Here is an 8200-nt window from a genome sequence, read left to right on the forward strand (position 1 = left end):
GGGGTTTTTTAGGGGAAAATTAAGATAAGTGGGGATTAATGTTCCCTGGGGTATCGGTCTTATATAAATGAATTTACATCTTTTGATAGGGTTTCATATTTTAATTATTTTTCAAAATCTTAACTTTCTCTTTGTTTTTTTTTGATGTACTACTGCCTAGATGAAAAATTGAAATCCGTTCAGAGCATTGTGAAGTAAAAATAAGTCATGGTTTACAGTTTGTGATCAGACCATTGGGGGGGGGGGGGGGGGAACAGTAAGTCATGTGCATGGGAAGCAAGATGCACAAGATAACACACACAACATAATATAGGAATAATTTGGAAACACCAATTTTGAAAGTAGAGGAAACTGCTGCAATAATATGGATTCTGAGAGCATATCATAAATAAGGTGGCGTTCAAAGGAATCATGGGAATGTATATTAATCCCAAAAGTGAAAAAAAAAAAAAAAAAGGCCAAAAATTTATATCATCATCTATTACAACCTTATAAGAAATCCCTAGCTATCAAAATCAATATTGTACTGCATGACAACATTATGTTTTTCACGTGCTTCTATCTGTTGGAATTTGTTCACTGAATTGAACATGGATTTTCCATAAATTTCAAAAGGTTTTATTTCCTAGGAAATGGATTTATTTCACTATTAAATGAATAATAAATCGGCAGCAAAATCTAGAACCTGCCAGATGTTCAAAGTCCTCGTAGTCTTACATTAATTATTAGCCCCAGGTAAAAGTTTTGGCTCTTCTTACAGCCTAAGTTTATATATCTTATGACAAATTAATTTTACTCCTACCTTAAACAGAGATTAATTTAAACGACTTCCCATTAAATTATTTAATTAAAAATCAAATGCTTACTCCTCAACTAGGAGACAATAAGTGATAGTTAGGTTTCCTTTTCTTCCTTTGTATTGTCATTTTTCGTTGGCAAATCTTCTATAAAAAGATTTTCTTCCTCAGAAGCAAAGATGTTTTAATTTTATGTGCTTGTTTTAAATATTTTAAATTAATTATTTAGGTTTTAGGTAAAGATTCCTCTCTCTCTGGATTCATCAACTGAATAATTTTTTAATAATTAGTATTAACGAGCTTTGAAGTTTCAATCATGGGCTAACAAACATATCCTCTATCCATGTTCTGCAATAAAAATTAATCAATATTTAATTAATTTAATTAATGGGATTAGTCTTGCCCTATTGCCAATATGTCATGCATGACCCAATGCTTAATTTTTTTTTTAATTTAAACCACTAAAAAGGCAAAATATTATATAGTATTTTTTAAAAAAAATAAAACAAATTATTAACGGTCGATTCGATAGACATGATGTATCTTTCCATTAATCCCAACATTTGCCATCGGAGCTCATCTTATAGAAACAATTAATTTACAACATTCTTAAGCCATCTATCTACGTGTCAACTTTTGACGGCGATGCCACTCGTGATCGGATCTTTATTATAATTATTTTTTATTTAGTTTGTTGTTGTATGATTATATATAAACAAGATTAAATTTAACTACCTAGTGGCATCTTTCTTTTCCCAAACTTTTTGTTGTTCTCTTTGCTTTATAACCTATTTATTTCTTATAATAATGCTCAAACTTTAGTTTTTCATTTTGTTTTTAATTGATGCTCGCGTGTGCACTTAAGTAGTTTGGCCAAAGTAATTATGTAATACTTAGATGTATAAATTAGATCGACTCGGAGTTGCACCCTTGATCACTTAGTTTCGGGTAATAATAGGATATTGATAATTGATATTTTTAATATTTAATGGTTAAGATTTTTCATTCTTATTTTAACCAAAAAAGAAGGTTAAATTTAGCACAAACTCGATATAAATTTAAATGAATTACATTAGACTCATATTTTAGGTACAAGGTTCCTCACGTCCGGGTGGGATAACATAAAACATGAAGTATTAAAATCATAAAATATTTTGAGAGATATACCATTAATGGTAATTAATATAAGCAAAGCAAAGAAAATGTATTTAAAAAGAATATATTGAGCGTGCTAGTTCAAGTTTCATATGGAACTCTTGTCTTTTCTCATAAAAAAGTAGAAAAGGGATGGATTTTTCCTCAAAATTTTAAATGGAAATAAATTTTCAAAGTAGTCTCAATAAATTTTTGAATTGTACTATAAATATATGTATCTAAACCCGTATATTTAAAATCAATCATGGCAGGAGTGCAAGATAATGTACGGATGAAATTTGCTTTGACATGACCCAATTCACTAATTTAGTGTTAGATACTAAAATCTTTTGTGTACCATTTATTAGAAAAATAGGGAGATTGCCAATTTTCCCCCACTATAATCAATATATACCTTTTGTCCCATGTTGTCTTTATAATAGTCAATAATTCCTAACAACATAAGTTTAAAATATTATCTTTATTTTCAAATACACTTATATTCATATTTATTATAAATTAAATAAATCACATGAATGGAAATTAAAATAAAAAATTAAGTATAAAAAATAAGAAATATATGTTTTGATGTGATATATATCACAAAACTAGTGGGGTTTAATTGTGGTTCGCACACGGCAAAACCTACCACAATTAGATCAGCATCATCATCAGTTCATCAAAACCAAAATTAATTAGCGCATCCACCTTTGATTTCACCATTAGATTAATACAAGCAAGCATGCATAGAGGCATAATTTTGTGCAAATATGTTTTACCCTAGTTATAGCATTTCCAAATTCCAACAAAGGTTTGCACTTCTTAATATATAGAGGCATCAAAAGGTATCCCACTCAATAATTATTTTCCAAATTCAACTGTGTAAACATCATAACACTTAACAAGTGTTACTCGTGGGGGACACTTCATCATTATTATTATGCCATGAATGCAATTTCCAATCAATTCCCAAATTCTACGGGCGGGAGAGCTCTTCAATTTGTAACCGTGATATATATATAATTTTTGCTTTTTCCAAGATCAACAACAAAAAAAAAAATCTTGAAAAAAGAAATAGCTGATGAACATCCGAAAGCACTTTTCAAAAATTGCAATTCGTTTTCTCTGTTTATGACTTGTACAATTTCCCTATCATATAATGTCATGTGTTGTCACATGCATATTTGTCACTAAATTTGAAATAGTCATAAATACATTATAATAAGAAGCGATATTTTATTATAATAATCATACATTTTACTTCTCATATGTTTAGTTCAAAATATCTAACTGTTACTTCTATTACCATTAAATATTGCCATTTTCAAACAAGCTTTTTTTTTAAAATTAATCTCATGAGTAATGATTGGGATCGATGTTTGCCACTCCTCATCAGAAAGTAACTCATTGCCTTAGGAAAAGAAAAAAATAACATTGAACGCTACATATGATGATCCAAATGAAAATTGATGCCTAACCCCTATAATTTCTTCTTACATACATAATTCTATTGTCTGTCTAATTTTTTAAAAGATTTGAATCATAGACTCATAGTTCTTGTTAGAATCTTAAAAGATATACGAGAAATCATTTCAATTATTTGGAAAGATAGTATATAGTTTAAGCCTCATTATTCATTGACTCGCGTCCGTAATGAGTAGCAAACCATCAAAAGTGGGGAAAATCACATGATTACCGGTGTAATAATTGTCGTTTAAATTTAGTATATTAGCCATTGGAAATAATTAAGCTTAGATTTTTTATTATAATTTTAAAAAAATCATCATTAGTTATGTTTGTTCGGATATGGAACATGAGAAAATTCTCTAACTAGAAATTAAGTGAGTTTTAGTTAGATGATTGAAGAAGAAGGAAAATAATGTTCTCATTAAGACATGTGGGTTTGTGATTAATTTGCTCAAATGATTGGATTTGGAGAGACATTTAGTTTTTTTTTTTTAATGTGATATTTATTAACTAACACGCAACCTTTCGGGATCATTATTGAACCGATATTATGGAAATTCGTTAGATTGAAACTTATTTAATAGCATTAAGCAAAAGAAATTGTTTTTATTAGATTCCCGTTAAACAAAAATATTTCCCATAACATCAACAATGTACATATATAATAATGTGAACGACAAAAACTTTAACGTGAGTAACCAAAGAAACATTAATTATTATTTACTAAATCACTTTCTTAAGGGGCCGCACGTGCAAGTGACCACAATTATTAGGGCTTCGTCAATAAGTGTCTTGCAGGCATTGGCTCACGTGTCCACATGCGGCCACATGATTATCTCTAATCATTTTGTTATCCCAAGATTGGTCGTCTACCTTCAAAACCATTAAATCCCAAAAATAAATAAATAAATGTTTCAAGTGTTAATGGTTTAAATCCCCAATTGATCATTGTAAGAATATTAAATCTAGTTTAGCTTTCCCCCCCTACCAAATCTAATAAAGCTTGAGTAATCTGGTAAATGTGTAATTTCAAAATAATACATCGATATGAAATGTAGTGATCAATTACGCATATATATATATGTGTGTGTGTATTGTTATTTTGTGAATCTAAATCATGCAAATCTCTTTTAATCTACGCAAGAAAAATAGTATTCATGAACTTAATTTTATATTAAAATATAAATATTAATTGTGATAAACTCAATCAACTTTTTCATAAGGTTGAGAGTTTGAATCCTTCTGTGAATGTAAGGATGTGTTTATCTTTTTTTTTTTCACAACAAAACTAATTTGATCATGATTTTTTTTTTTTTGTATTACATGAGATAGTACGATACAAATATACACGTATATAACCTAATATACTTATTTGAACTTAATGCTCACCTATTGGGACTTACTACCTCGACGTATTAATAAAGATGAAGTCCAACCTGAAGGTCTTAAATCAAATAAACAAGAAAATAATACGTGGCAAAACTCAACTATTTATTTGTGCAAGTTGCTCTTATCTAATTCAAAAATATCTATCAATGATGGCAGATTTGCATTGCATGGAGTCTGGGTGCCTCCGGTTGGTAGGCAAAAAGGATAATCTCCGATAATTGAAGACGTGTTGGCCCAACCGACTTTACCAGAAAAAAACTGCCAACCAACAAACCTAGCACTAGCATCCACTAACTGTATTAGAAAGAGAGAGAATTAATTTAATTACTAATTATAAAATTAAACTATGATTAGCACTACTTTCTAAGCATGAATTTAGGAAGGCTCCATGTTTCAAGATTATGATCAGATCAAAACTCTCTTCTTTCGATTCTTTCATTTTGGTCTGTGCATGCATGCACGAATATTATTTTTCTCATATTTATTATCAATTAAATAGATTTTGATGATCGATAGCTTGTAGTCAAAGGTACTGCAATTGCTAGTTGAAGAAAAAGAAGGGCATGCAGGCTCTTTCAATTAGTCAATCGATTGCCGAAAGGATGCCTGCTGCATCATGCATGGGTCAAGTGGGATATTATGCATGTATTGTTTGGTAAGGGCACATGCAAAAACATTAAATTGGAAACATAGATAATTGGATGCCTGAAACAAAAGTGGGGACTTGCTGATCTAAAAATCTGCAACACTGAAATGGATAGAAAGAACTAACATTGATTCCGTTTGTCCTTTTAGTCCATATAATTTGAGTTAATTATCAAGTTGATGTTATATTTTTTTTAAACTATCTAAAATATCTCCATCGTATATTTATTTATGTTAAAATATCTTTAATTATAATTTTTTTAAAATTTTAAATTATATCAAAAAGAAATATTGTAGTATCTTTAAAAATTAGACCCAAAAGCTACTAAAATAACCATAAAAATGTTTACAATAATTTTTAAAAATATAAAAAAATTAATTGGACAGCTGGTTCAATCTGTCAATATACTAAGCTATATATAGTAGTGACATTGTGCATATAAAATTATAATTGCAATATTAATATAAAATTAGGTATGCATCAATGCATGCAGCCATTAATTATACATGTTCTTTCCATAAATTTCCCAATCAACAATGAAATCATGGCTATAATCTTTATCGTCAAATATATTAGTATTTGACAAGAGTCAAGAGATGTCTCAATTAGCTTGTATTATTATCCTAATTAATAACTAATACTATGTTTATTTACTAGAGTGAGAGTGATGAGTGTGGATTTTTCCTACTCCAATGTTTACTTACGTATTTTAACGGAGGAGTGAGAATCTCACTCCATAGGCTCCATTCATTTTTGAAGCGGGGATGGAGGAAGGTGGGAGTGGGATTCTTTCTTTTTTACCCTTATTTTATTAAATTTAATGTAACTATTTAAATAAAATAAAATAAATAATATCATATTTATTCAAATAATATCATTATCTTATTTTATAAATTAAATTTATTAAAAATAATAATATTAAACTTATTTTAATATAATATTATTATATTTAGTTAAAAATAATAATTTACATTGATTCTAAGTTAAAATTACTAAAATAATATTATTATATTCATAAAGAATTAATAATATTACTATATACTATTTTTATTTGAAAATATAATATTATTTTTTTTAAAAAAAATAATGGTATTATATTTATTTAATGTTAATAATTAATAATAATAAATAGTTTATTCTAAGAAAATATTAATTTTGTACTATATTGTTAATAATAATGTTTCATTTGTATTGCTTTTATCAATAATTTTTAATTTACATAATTAAAATTAAAATTAATAAAAAGTTATGACTTTCATAATTAAGAATATTAAATTATTAATAAATTAAAAATATAATAAAATAAATATTTTTATTTTTTAAATATATTTTTATTAATTTTGTAATTAAAAATTACAATTCTTTAAATAAGGGTAAAACTTTAATTTGAAATCATTTACTCCCAATTCAAGACAAATTAAACACATAAATTGAATTCTGATTCAACTTTCATACTCTCATTCTAGTGTAAGTAAGCAATCTACTCTCACCCCACTCCACACTCTCAATCACAGGATTCTCACTCATCAAGATTCCCACTTTAATTCAAAATGTAAACGCTACCTAATTTCAGCCAATGAAAGAGATTTTTTCCATCACTTTTCATCTCATGCACACTGATGTTTTTATTTAGTACTTATCAGATGATACAACATATGATGAGTTTGGCTCTAATATCATATAAAAGCTCGCGATCTTACATTAGTTCTTAAAATCTACTTTTCTAACCTTTTTCTAAAAACATTACCCTTTTTCTTTTTATTATTATCTTTAAACTAATAAAAAATTTATTGCAATATTTTCTATTATTTTTCCAATAAGATTTCTTATAATTATTCCTATATTTGTTATGTCTTTTGCCTGATATTCGACATCCCAATTCCTAAGTGAATTTCATGCATATCTATACACATTTCTCTAAATTAATATTTAATTGATTTTGCCCCTAATATTTTTTTTTCTTCGTAGTATTCTTTCATTCCATCTTTAACATATTCTGTAATTGGCAATAAAGTTTCATAATAATTAAATTTTTCTATACTCTCTATTTAGGAATTATTCTCAACATGTTCATTCAATAAAGTACCCCACACTAACTAATAAAGTATAGTCAATTGGGTTGATAATAAGGATAGATAATTCTACCTAATAGGTTAGTCTTTTAGTTAAATACTTAGAAATCTTAGGCCCGACTCAAACAAGTGGTGTTAGAACCAAACATTAATAGTCGGAATGTAGTGATAGAACAACTCAGATTTATCAGATGAAATAACAAGAGTCTGATGGTAGTTAATTTCTTCACTAGGGGTATGTTGAATTGTATGTGTCCCACATTAACAAATAAAGGAGAGTCAATTAAGCTTGCAAGTAAGATAAGTCTTTCCACCTAATAGATTATTCTTTTGAGTGGGATACACAAAAATGTTAGGCATAGCACCCAACAAACTACAATGCTGAGAGTGTTTTTTCATTATTTCTGTCGCTTTACGACCATTAATTACAATCTGAAACTCCAAGGAACCATTATTTCTGTCGTCTTTGTCCAGAGAACTTTTTTATTCAAACTTTTCCAGCTTCAAACGGATGTTTTATCATACAACCATAAACAAGAAAAGTTAAAAAGAAGAATAAAAAAGAAACTTGACTACGTCAGCCACGTCCATAATTTCCTTGATTCCAATTGGATGATTATAGACCGTTCAAATTCCACATCTGCCATGTGTTATATAATGATCAGGCTTTTGCTTGCTACAAAAAATTTCACGCA

This window comes from Citrus clementina, unplaced genomic scaffold (genome assembly GCF_000493195.1).
Source record: "Citrus clementina cultivar Clemenules unplaced genomic scaffold, Citrus_clementina_v1.0 scaffold_3, whole genome shotgun sequence".
NCBI lineage: Eukaryota > Viridiplantae > Streptophyta > Magnoliopsida > Sapindales > Rutaceae > Citrus > Citrus x clementina.